The sequence below is a fragment of the Anomalospiza imberbis genome, chromosome 22, assembly GCF_031753505.1.
Source record: "Anomalospiza imberbis isolate Cuckoo-Finch-1a 21T00152 chromosome 22, ASM3175350v1, whole genome shotgun sequence".
In the NCBI taxonomy this organism is placed as follows: Eukaryota; Metazoa; Chordata; class Aves; order Passeriformes; family Viduidae; genus Anomalospiza; species Anomalospiza imberbis.
Genome location: NC_089702.1, coordinates 5,380,618 through 5,393,467, shown reverse-complemented (window position 1 = coordinate 5,393,467; position 12,850 = coordinate 5,380,618). Strand labels below are relative to the sequence as shown.

Genomic DNA, 12,850 nt, shown 5'->3' with positions numbered 1-12,850 from the left:
TGAAATGAAAAATTGAATAAAAAATGAAATAAAAAATGAAATAAAAGATGGAATAAAAAATGGAATAAAAGACGGAATAAAAAATGGAATAAACAGTGAAATAAGCAATGGAATAAGCAATGAAATAAACAATGAGATTAAAAAAATGGGATAAAAAAGGAAATAAACAATGAAATAAACAATCAAATTTAAAAATGGGATAAAAAGGGAAATGAACGATGAAATAAACAAATAAATAAAAGATTAAAGCAAAGGATTAAAGCAAAAAATTAAAACTAAAGAATTAAAGCAAAATATTAAATACAAAAATTAAAGAAAAAAATTAAATAAAAGTGAAATTGAAAAAATTAAAGGAAAGAAATTAAAGTGAAAATAAAAAGAAGACATCAAAATGAAAAGATTAAAGTGAAAAATAAAGGGAAAAATAAAAGGAAGAAATGAAATGAAAAAATTGGAGTGAAAAATAAAGTGAAAAAAAAAGAAAATGGAAAATAAAATGGAAAAAATAGGATGAAAAGATAAAATGAAATAATGAAATTAAAAAAAAATTAAATTAAAATAAAATGAAGAAAATAGAATGAAAATAAACTAGAATGAAAAAATAGAATGAAAAATAAGATAAAATGAAAAATAAAATAAAATTAAAAATAAAATAAAAATAAAGGTAAAATGAAAAAATGAAAATAAAGTAAAAATTAAATAAAAATAAAAAAATAAAATTAAAAAAATAAAAATTAAATAAAAATTAAATAAAAATTAAATAAAAAATTAAAATAAAAATAAAGCAAAAAATCAAATAAAAAATTAAATAAAAATTAAAATAAAAATTAAAATAAAAATTAAATAAAACTAAAATACAAAATTAAAATTAAATACAAAATTAAAATAAAAAATTAAATAAAAATACAATAAAAATAAAATAAAATAAACATAAACATAAACATAAAAATAAAAAATAAAATTTAAAAAAAGATAAAAAAGATAAAAATAAAATAAAAATACGATAAAATAAAATAAAATAAAAAATAAAAATAAAAAATAAAATAAAAATACAAATAAAAGATACAAATAAAAATACAAATAAAAATACAAATAAAAATACAACTAAAATAATGAGCAATAAAAACAGCCTAAACTAATTTAGAAAGCGGGGGAAGCGGAGGGGAGCTGCCGCTGAGCAGAGCGAGAGGGGCCAGCTCTGGCTCCGCGCCCCGGCCCCGCGCGTCCCCGCGCCCGCGGCAGCGCAGCCGGCGGCTGGCGGCCGAGTGACGGCTGCGGCCTCGCTCCGCGCGCCTGATAAAGCTCGGCCCGCGCGTAAATCAATCGCGGCCGTGCCAGGGGGCCGCGCTGCGCTGTCATCCGCCCTCGCATTCCATGCCGAGGATGGATTGGTTTATGTCCGTGCCGCGTTGCAAAGCGGAGGGGGGAAAAAAAAATAAATAAAAAAATTAAATAAATAAAAAAATTAAATAAATAAAAAAATAAATAAATAAAAAATCAACCCCACGCTGCTCAGGGCGAATATTCTGATTTTTCCGCTTTTTTTTTTTTTTTCCTCCTCCCCTCCCCACCCATCCAAAGGTTCGAAAGGAGGGGTGGGGGTGGGAATTTTTTTTTTTTTTTATTTTTTTTGTATTTTTTAATTTATTTTTTTTCCCCCCTCCCTGCTCGGGGAAGATGCTGATGCGCCGGCTTTGCCTCTAATGAGGACCACGGGGGAATAGAGATAAAAGCCATTTCTTGGCCACTCGAGCTCCGGAGAACCACAGGGAAACAAAAAAAAAAAAGGGGAAAAAAACTTTTAAAAAAGGAAAAAAAAATTTAAAAGAAAAGAATAAACACAAACCGCCCCCACCCCACTCCCGGCCGTCATTCCTTTATGGTCACACAGCGACATAAAAACGCGCAAAAATCCGCATTTTTGGGGAGCAAAACGGAAATCATTTTGCCCCCGGAGGGCGATGGAAATAATGAAGCGTCCGGCGCGGCGAGGAGGGGACGGCGCCACAAAAAAACCTGGGGAAAAAATGAAATTCCGACCATTTCAAGCCAGAAAAATCCGAATATTTCAGTTCCGAGCAGCCCCGGCTGCGTCCAGCGCCTTCCTCGGGCTCGGGGCTGCGGGACATCGGCAGAACGGGGGTTGAAAATTGCGAAAATGGAGAAAAGCGGGGGAAATTCCCCCCGCGAGGGCCCAAATTCGGGAGGTTTCCCGAAGTTTACGAGGCCCGTAAAAGCCGAGCGCCACCGCCCCGCCTTTGTTACAAAATGCCTCAAACTTGGGATGCTGAAAGAGTTTCATAAAACTTACACGGGCTCGCTTTGATTTTTATAGCCTCGGATTTATTGCCCGGGAAGAGAAAAAAAAAGGGGGGGGAAAGGGAAAAAAGGGGGGAAAAGGGGGAAAAAAAGGGGGGGAAAAAAGGAAAAATAAAGAAAAAAAAAGGGGGGGAAAGGGGAAAAAAGAGGGAAAAAAGGGGGGAAAAGAGGGAAAAAGGGGGGAAAAGGGGAAAAAAGGGAAAAAAAAAAGAAAAAAAGGGACCAAGGCCACCCTCCTCTGTCGTTTTTTATCCGTGTTTTTCCTCCAAAATCTGGGATTTCGGGGTGGTTTTTTACTCCCCGAAATGCTGAGGATAAATTGATTTATTTCCAGCGGTTCTGCGGCCTCGGAGATGTTGGGGTGAGAGGAAAGGTGCTGCCCATGGTCCCGGGGAAAATAAAATCTAAAATAAAAATGAAATATAAAGTAAAAATATGAAATGAAAGAAAATTAAATGTGACATGAAATGAAATGAAATGAAATGAAATAATGAAATGAAATGAAATGGAATGAAATGAAATGGAATGAAGTATATAAAATAAAATAAATATATATATATATTAAAAAAAAAAAAAGTACCCCTCAGAACTGGGCAGAGGCGCTGAAATGAGGAAAAAATCGCATTTTTTTGCCTTTCCCCGGCCCCTCTGAGCGAGCTGAGGGGGGAATCGCTGCCTGAGGTGTTTCACTCCTAGAGGGAGGTGAAGATGATGATGATGATGGTGGTGGTGATGATGGTGATGATGAAGGTGGTTAAACCCCCCCCTCCCAAAGCTGAGCTTTCCCGACGGCCGGGGCGCGGTTCCCCGTGCCCAGATTTCCTGGGAAAGAGGCGATTTTGGGGCTCCTTTGCTTCAAAACCCGAATGGCTGCGGAGGCTCGGGGCGCTGCGGAGGGAGAGCCGGAGCGGGACGGCAGAAATCTGATTTTCATCTCATTTTTGGCAGCCCCGGGCTGGAGCAGCAGCTCCGTCCGCGGGCTCGGGCCGGGCTGAGGTGCGGGGACACCGCGGGGACACTCCGGGGACACTGCGGGGACACTTTGGGGACACTCCGGGGTCACTGCGGGGACACTTTGGGGACACTGCGGGGACACTGCGGGGACACTTTGGGGACACTTTGGGGACACTGCGGGGACACTGCGGGGACACTGCGGGGACACTTTGGGGACACTGCGGGGACACTGCGGGGACACTGCGGGGACACTTTGGGGACACTGCGGGGACACTCCGGGGACACTGCGGGGACACTGCGGGGACACTGCGGGGATACTCCGGGGACACTCCGGGGACACCGCGGGGACACTGCGGGGACACTTTGGGGACACCGCGGGGACACTCCGGGGACATTCCGGGGACACTGCGGGGACACCGCGGGGACACTTTGGGGACACTTTGGGGACACTGCGGGGACACTGCGGGGACACTCCGGGGACACTGCGGGGACACCGCGGGGACACTTTGGGGACACTCCGGGGACACTGCGGGGACACTGCGGGGACACTGCGGGGACACTCCGGGGTCACTTTGGGGTCCCCCCTGCACCCCTGGGCCAAGCCGCGGGGGGATGTCCCCAGGTGAGCGCCCCTCTCCTTTCCAGGGCGTTATCCCCCAAAAAATCCCCAAAAAAATCCCCCAAAAAATCCCCCAAAAATCCCCAGATCCGCCCGGAGGAATCGCTGCTGGCTCCGCTCCGGGGGGAACGCAGGGGAAACGCCCGATTTCCCCAGCTTTTCGCGTTTCTACCTGATTTATCATTATTATTATTACTATTTTTGTTTAATTTCCCCCTTCCATTTTTAAACTTCCCGAGGAGCAGCGGAGGGAAAAGGAAAAGTGAAATACGAGCGGGCGGCTCACGCTGTCGTATTTCTCGGCTTTATTGCCTCTCAGAAATGATTCTTTTATTAAAAAAAAAATAAATAATATTAAAAAAATAATAATCAGAGCAGGCGGTTCCACGAAGAGATTCGGGGCGAACTCCGCAAACGCCCGGGAAAAAAAAAAAAAAAGCCGATTTAATATTTAAGTGGTGTTTATCCAGCTGATGGATAAACAGCCGCGCCGCTGTTGAATAAGGCGAGGAATGGAATTATTGGAGGTGAATCGAAGGGAAACACCTGTTCTGTGTTCGGCCGCGTCTCACCTGCAATAAATATATTCCTGGCAAGGAAAAATAAATAATAATGATAATAATAAAAATAAAAAATCATCCTGGCGCGCCTGCTATAAATAAGGCTGAAGTGTGGCAGCGTGTGAGTGTATAATTCTGGGGAGTATATAAATTTCAGCCAGGAAGGATCCTCAGGAGCGTGGAGAGCAGGAACCGAGGGGGTTTCCATCCCCTGGAAACCTCCAAACCTCACAAGGAGATCTGTAAAAGCCATTTGCCCTCGCTCCTCCCGAGGTTTCCGTGAGTTCAGGAGTTTATTTTTTATCCCTTCGTCTCTTTTTTAACCTCTCCTGAGACGGGTTTAAGGCGAGCGGTGGCTCGGAGACCTGCGTGGTGCTGCCTGGATTATAAATCCTTCATTAAAACTCACCAGGAATTAAATCAGAAGCTCTTCTGCTCGTAAAACAAAAACAAAAACAAAAAATTGGAGAAGGGAAACTTAAGGAGCGGCGAGGAAAACTCTGAATTTTTGGGAGAAATGAGGCAGGAAGGGAGAGTTGGGCTGGGTTTGAAGATGGGACTCATCCTGGAGATGTGATCGCGATGTGCAGAAGGAAAGTGGAAGTGGGAAGAGTTATTTAAAAATATAAAATCCGGAGCGGAAACTTCTCCCGTGCTTTGCTGAGTCAGCGCCGAGCGAATTTGGCTGGGAGGGAAAATTCGGGAAATTCTCGGGCTGCCACGGCCAACCTCGGGCTGCCGAGCTCGGGCTCTGGTTAGAAAGAAATTCTCTTTATTGACCCTGGAGGGAAGGAATCTTTGGCTCCGAAATTCCCAACTGCCCAAATCCCTCCTCGCAGGCAGATTGGCATTTCCCGGCTGCCAGCCTCAAAATATTTTTGAAATATTCCGATTTTCGGTCCGAGCCGCGGCCGCCTTGCACTGATTTACAAGTTTGGGGTTAAGAAAGGAACAATTGCGGCTGGTTCTTCCCGGAAACGCGTTTAAAACGCTTTTTAAAGCCTTTTTTTTGGGTTATCTTTTAGTAAAACTGGCGACTTCTTCCGGCCGGTTTCGCCTCCTGAGCTCTGGCGGAGATTTGGGGGTGCGGAGATTGCCCCCCGCCCTGCAGCGCAGCCGGGGCAGGATTTTGGGAGCATTCAGCAGGGTTTTGGGGTATCAGCAGGATTTCGAGGGGGTTCAGCAGGATTTCGAGGGGGTTCAGCAGGATTTTGGGGGGGTTCAGCAGGATTTCGAGGGGGTTCAGCAGGATTTTGGGGGGGTTCAGCAGGATTTCGAGGGGGTTCAGCAGGATTTTGGGAGCATTCAGCAGGGTTTTGGGGGTTTCAGCAGGATTTTGGGAGCATTCAGCAGGGTTTTGGGGGTTTCAGCAGGATTTTGGGAGCATTCAGCAGGGTTTTGGGGTATCAGCAGGATTTTGGGGGCATTCAGCAGGATTTTGGGGGTTTCAGGAGGATTTTGGGGGCATTCAGCAGGGTTTTGGGGGTTTCAGCAGGATTTCGAGGGGGTTCAGCAGGATTTTGGGGGCATTCAGCAGGATTTTGGGGGGTTCAGCAGGATTTTCGGGGGGTTCAGCAGGATTTTCGGGGGGTTCAGCAGGATTTTGGGAGCATTCAGCAGGATTTTGGATGGGTTCAGCAGGATTTTGGGGGTTTCAGCAGGATTTGGGGGGGGTTCAGCAGGATTTCGAGGGGGTTCAGCAGGATTTTGGGGGCATTCAGCAGGGTTTTGGGGGTTTCAGCAGGATTTTGGATGGGTTCAGCAGGATTTCGAGGGGGTTCAGCAGGATTTTGGGAGCATTCAGCAGGATTTTGGGGGGTTCAGCAGGATTTTGGATGGGTTCAGCAGGATTTTGGGGGGTTCAGCAGGATTTTGGGGGGATTCAGCAGGATGCTGGGGGAGTTCAGCAGGATTTTGGAAGCATTCAGCAGGATTTTGGGGGTTTCAGCAGGATTTGGGAGCATTCAGCAGGATTTTGGGGATGTTCAGCAGGATTTTGGGAGCATTCAGCAGGATTTTGGGTGGGTTCAGCAGGATTTTGGGGGGTTCAGCAGGATTTTGGGTGGGTCCAGCAGGATTTTGGGGGGTTTCAGCAGGATTTTGGGGGGGTTCAGCAGGATTTTGGGGGGGTCCAGCAGGATTTTGGGGGTTTCAGCAGGATTTTGGGTGGGTTCAGCAGGATTTTATCCCACCTGAGCCATTTCAGGGTTTTTTCCTGGGCCGGTTTGGGTTTGGAAGCTGATAAGGGAGGAAAAAAAGCTGAGGGTGAACTTCACGTGTACGGAAAAGTCCGGAGATAAAACCCTGATAACTCAGCCTTCAAAGCGTTTATTTTAAATTATATTAACCACCCCAATATTATAATTATAATAACGCCCATAAGCACAACAACAAGCAAATTTTTTTTGGCTTTTAAGGATCAGGAAACAGAATTAAACCCCCCCATAATTTATGAAGGCGTGTAAGAGGTTATGAAAGAAACTTCAGTCAGGGGCTCCCACTCCCAAACACGCGAAATTCCCTCCTGAAGGGGAAAACTTTGGGGGGAAAAAAACCCTGAAATAAGTTTCTGCAGCCTAAAAGGCGAAGGATCTACCTTGGCCATTTCCTGTGCTCGCAGTTTGAATGCTGCCGTCTGTTAAAAATCCCGAGTGCTGAGGGAGGGAGGGAGGGAGGGAAGGAGGGAGAAGGAGGGGAGGAATTCCTTGTCGGAGGAGAAGCAAAAACAAGTTACACATGTGGGCAATTTTCCAAGGGCCGAAAGTTTACCCAGGCTTGGAAAAAAAAAAAAAAAAAAAAAAAAGAAAAAAAGCCCACAAAAAACACGATTTCAAATGAGGTTTGTAAATCTCTGCAGCTCATAAAACGTTCGGGATCCGTGCCCCTGCGAAGTGGAAGCGTGTGTGCGTTTGGAAAGGGAAGAAAGGTGAAATAAAGTCGGGTTTGTTGTTCGGGACCCCCGTTCTGGTCACTGAGTCCCCTCCCTGCCCTCGCCTCCCTGCTTGGAATAATCTGCGACTTGCATGGGATTCCTGCTGCCGTGCTCTGCTTTGGGGTGTGACAGGGATTCCCCTCAAAAAAAAAAAAAAAAAAAAAAAAGAAAAACCAAAAAAACCCCAAAATAATCCCCCAAACCATGGTCCGACTCACGTTTAGGGGATTCTGCGGGCTCTGCTTTGGAGTGTAACAGGGATTCCCCTCAAAAAAAAACCCCAATTATCCCAAAAAAAACCCAAACAAAACCCCCAAAACCATGGTCCAACTCGCGTTTAGTAAATTCTGCTGGCTCTGCTCTGGGGTGTAACAGGGATTTCCCTCAAAAAAACCCCAAAATATCCCAAAAAAAAAAAAAAAAAAACCAAAAAAAAAAAACCAAAGGAAAAAACCCAAAACAATGGTCCAGCTCGCCTTTAGGGGATTCTGCTGACTCTGCTTTGGGGTGCCGGCGGTGTAACTGGGATACCCCTCAAAAAAAATCCTATAAATCCCTAAAAAGCCCCCAAAACCCCAAAACTATCGCCCAACTCGCGTTTAGGCTCTGCTTTGTGATGCCGGTGGTGTAATTGGGATACCCCTCCAAAAAAAAACAACTAAAAACCCCTAAAAAGCCCCTAAAAACCCCAAAACCATGGTCCAGCTCGCGTTTAGCGGATTCCGCTCACTCTGCTTTGGGGTGCCGGCAGTGTAGCCGGGATACCTCTCAAAAAAAACCCCCAAAAAAACCCTAAAAGCCAAAAAAAATCCCCAAAACCATGGTCCAGCTCACGTTTAGCAGATTCTGCTCGCTCTGCTTTGGGGTGCTTACGCTGTAACCGGGATATCCCTCCAAAAAAACCCTAAAAGCCAAAAAAATACCAAAACCGTGGTCCAGCCCGCGTTTAGCGGATTCTGCTCACTCTGCTTTGGGGTGCCCGCGGTGTAGCCGGGATACCTCTCCAAAAAAACAAAAAAGCAAACAAAAAAAACCCTAAAAGCCAAAAAAAAAAAAACCAAAAAAACATGGTCCAGCTCGCGTTTAGGGGATTCTGCTGGCTCCGCTTTGGGGTGCCGCCAGTGTAACTGGGATACTCCTCAAGAAAACCCAAAAAAAACCTAAAAAGCCCCCAAAAACCCCAGCACCGTGGTCCAGCGCGCGTTTAGCGGATTCTGCTCGCTCTGCTTTGGGGTGCCTGCGGTGTAACCGGGATATGCCTTCAAAAAAAAAACCCCAAAAAGCCCCAGAGCCTGGGTTCAGGCTGGGAGGAAGGCAGGGAGTGCCCCGTGCTGGTGCCAGAAGTGTCGCTGCCCCTGCAGGAGGGGACAGGACGGGCACAGGTACAGGATGGGGCTGCGCTGGAATTGTTCCCATCAAGGCGAAATAAAAGCGGACTTTCTTCCCCCCGCTCCCCTCGTTAAACCTCGTCGCGGGTGGGGGGGAATATCAGCCAGGCTGGGCTTTGCTAGGAGCGGGATTTGCCGGGGGGGAAAGGTCGGTTTAAACCCGCGGTTTTCCCGCGCGGGCCAGCGCAGAGCTGCGCGGCTCGGAGGAGAATCCCTCCAGCACTCCCAGCCAGGTAAGACAAGCTCCTCTTTCGGGCTTTTTCATTCGGGAAACGAGAAAAACCCAGCGCTGACCCCCTGCGCGCCTCAGCCTCGCCTTTCCCTTGGGGAAGGAGCCCCAAATCCGCGCTTTGGGGGGGCCCCCGGGGCTGATCCCGATCTTTGGCCGGTTTCCTGAGCGAGATCAAAACCAGCAGCCCCAGACGCTGCCGGGGCAGGCCGGGGGGTGCCTTCGGGGCCGTTATTACCCAGGGTTTATGATTAACTTCCCCAGATTGTCCTTTTCCGTTTTAGCGCTTTTGAGGCCGGGCACAAGCAGCGCGTTGTTCCTAGGGCGGGAGTCACAAGGATCCCTAAAATTCCCGGTGATTTTCCGCTGGTTGATTTTCCCCCTCTCCTCCCCGCCAGCGCGTGTTTGTTTATAGGCGAGAGCCACCGGTTTAGGGGGATAAAGCACCGGTTTTAACCCCTAGTTTGTTTGGTTTTCTTGCAACAGAGGAAGAAAATTGTTAAAAAAAAAAAAAAAACCCAGCCTAAACTTAAAAAAAAAAAATCAAAAAGTAACACGCTCGGCCACAAAAAGTAGGAGCAGATGGCGGGTTAGGCGCTGGATATGGTATCAAAGTTTAATTTTTTAAACCTGGCAGGGAGATCGATTCCCAGGCTTGGTCAGCCCCGGCCCGGACCATGTGAAATTCGCTTTTATGAGGGTTGGGAACAGCAGCGCGGGGAAAATCGCCGCGGTGATCTGATTCCTTGCACACTCACACTCACACAAAACTCCGCGGGTCCGGAGAGGGGAGAGCGTGAACTTCATCCCAACAAACTCGGGCACTCCCCGCTCTCCCTTTCTCACGGAAATTTTATACTTTTAGGGCTTTATTTGGTTGGTTTGGGTTGGTTTTGTTTTGTTTTTTTTTTTTTTCCATTTTTAAATCAATGTTTTCCCACGCGCAACACGTTGAGAGGAAGGATGTGGCGAAACTGTTGTGGTCACCTAAAAAATCCTTTTGTTGGGTGAAATTCGCGGCCGTGCCCGGAGGATGCTGCAGGTGATGAATTTGGAGTTAGAGGAGATTTAGAGGTGATGGAATTACAGATCAGCGCCCAGCCACGAGCATCATTTCTCAGCCCCTAAAATCCCCACGAGCATCATTTCTCAGCCCCTAAAATCCCGGGCCAGGAGCCCCTGGGTGACCAAACATTCAATACCCGCACAGCTAAATCCCGTATTTTCCCTAGAAAAAAATTCCCAGGACTCGCTGCCCAGCCCGGCCCCTATAAGAATTTACCGGGGGACCTTTAATAAACTTATTTTATCAACTGGAAAAATTAAACCCGAGAGCTGCTGGCAGCCCTTTTGTGCCGCCTAAACCCACTCGTTACCCCGAGCTGGAGATCACAGCCCCTAAAATAAGCCGCCCTTTAATTCCTTTATGGCCCTGCGTGTATTTCCAGGGATGTATTTTTATGCCGGACACAAACGGAGCGGTTCGATGACCCCGGGCCGGGGGGATTTGCCGGGGAGGGGGATTTCAGCCTCTCAGAGGCGCCGCAGCCTAATTAGAGCGTTAATAAGCTCTTGATGATTCGGGGCGTGACTGCGCTGTCTCGCTAAAGGTCCCTGGGACGGGATTTAAACAAAGAAAGCGTCACCCCTGCCCCGGCGGGGCCCGCTGCTGGGGCCCGGGGCGGCGGGGGATGGGGCGGGGGACGGAGCCGGGGTGGGGGACAAAGATCTGGGGTGGGGGACACCGATATGGAGCAGGGACACGGAGCTGGGGTGGGGGACAAAGGTCTGGGGCTGGGGACACGGATTTGGGGTGGGGGACAAAGATCTGGGGTGGGGGACACGGAGCTGGGGTGGGGGACAAAGGTCTGGGGCTGGGGACACGGATTTGGGGTGGGGGACACGGAGCTGGGTCAGGGGACACAGAACTGGGGTGGGCGGCACGGAACCGGGGTTTGGGACACGAAAAGGCTCCAGGGGATGGAGGGCAGGGGGGATTCAGGGCCCTTCCAGGGCCGAATTCCCGTGGCCGGGAAGGGGATGGAGTCACGGTCCCAGGAGGGGGGACACGGAGTCGGGGCTGGGGACACGGATTTGGGGTGAGGGACACGGATTTTGGGGTGGGGGGCACGGTGTTGGGGCGGGGGACACGGATTTTGGGGTGGGGGGCACGGATTTGGGGCGGGGGACACGGAGCCGGTGGCTCCAGCCCCGATGAGGTCAGAGGATGGACAGGAGGGGACGTTGTGCTGCCAGCCCTTCCTCAGCGATCCCGGGACAAATGGCCGGGTCCGGGAAGGGGGAAGCGGGCCGGGGATGGCGGGGAGTGACGGTCCCGAGCGGGGACACGGCCCCGAGCGGGGACACGCACTGAGAAAGAGGACACGGACCCAGGAAGGGGGACAGCGACCCAGAGAGGGGGGACAGGGACCCAGGGATGAAGAGAAGTCACGGTTCTGGGTGGGGCCACGGTCCCGGCAGAAGGGACATGGATCGAGGACGGGGACACGGCCCAGGGTGGGGACACGGACCTAGGGATGAAGAGGAGTCACGGTCCCGGGAGAGGGGACAATGTCACGGGTGGGGACACAGTGCCGGGAAGGGGACGCAGATCTAGGAGGGGACAAAGTCCCAGGAGAGGGGACACGGTCCCGAGTGGGGACAAAGTCCCAGGAGAGGGGACACGGACACAGAAAGGGGACACGGCCCCAGGAGAGGGACACAGTCCCGGGAGAGGGGACACAGGCCTAGAAAGGAGACACGGATCCAGAAAGGGGACACGGCCCTAGGAGACGGGACACGGTCTAGGATCTAGGAGGGTACACGGTCCCGAGTGGGGACACGGATCCAGAAAGGGGACCCGGATCTAGGAGAGGGGACACGGATCTAGGATGGGGACACGGTGCCGGGAGAAGGGACACGGATCTGGGACAGGGACACGGATCTGGGAGGGGACGCGGCCCCGGGAGAGGCCCCAGCCCCCGGCGGTGCCGGCCGGGCCCGCGGCCGGGGCAGGGGGCACGGGCGGGGCCGGGACCGCCCGGAGCGGAGCGGAGCGGGCCGGGGGCGCTGGGCTCGACAGCGCGAGCCCGACGGCGGAAACGGCCAAACCACAGGGCAGCTCTGCAGGGGCGAACCCCAAACCCGAACCGGAACCCAAACCCGAACCCGAACACCGAACCCCAAACACCGAACCCCAAACCCGAACCCCGAACCCGAACCCCGAACCCGAACCCAAACACCGAACCCCAAACACCGAACCCCAAACCCCGAACCGGAACCCAATCCCGAACCCGAACCCAAACACCGAACCCCAAACACCGAACCGGAACCCAAACCCGAACCCAAACCCAAACACTGAACCCCAAACACCGAACCCCAAACCCCGAACCGGAACCCAATCCCGAACCCGAACCCAAACACCGAACCCCAAACACCGAACCCCAAACCCCGAACCGGAACCCAAACCCGAACCCGAACCCAAACACCGAACCCCAAACACCGAACCCCAAACCCCGAACCGGAACCCAAACCCGAACCCGAACCCAAACACCGAACCCCAAACCCCGAACCCCAAACCCCGAACCGGAACCCAAACCCGAACCCAAACCCAAACACCGAACCCCAAACACCGAACCGGAACCCAAACCCGAACCCAAACCCAAACACTGAACCCCAAACACCGACCCCCAAACCCCGAACCCCAAACCCCGAACCGGAACCCAAACCCGAACCTGAACCCAAACACCGAACCCGAACCCAAACACCGAACCCCAAACCCCGAACCCGAACCCCAAACCCCGAACCGGAACCCAAACCCCGAACCCGAACCCCAAACACCGAACCGGA

At 50.1% G+C, this 12,850-nt stretch overlaps 1 protein-coding gene across 1 annotated transcript in view; it reads right to left on the bottom strand.

Annotated features, from left to right (window-relative positions):
• ATP5MC1 (ATP synthase membrane subunit c locus 1) overlaps positions 1 to 12,850 on the bottom strand; it is a 106,537-nt gene that overhangs the window by 26,510 nt on the left and 67,177 nt on the right. The window lies entirely within an intron of this gene.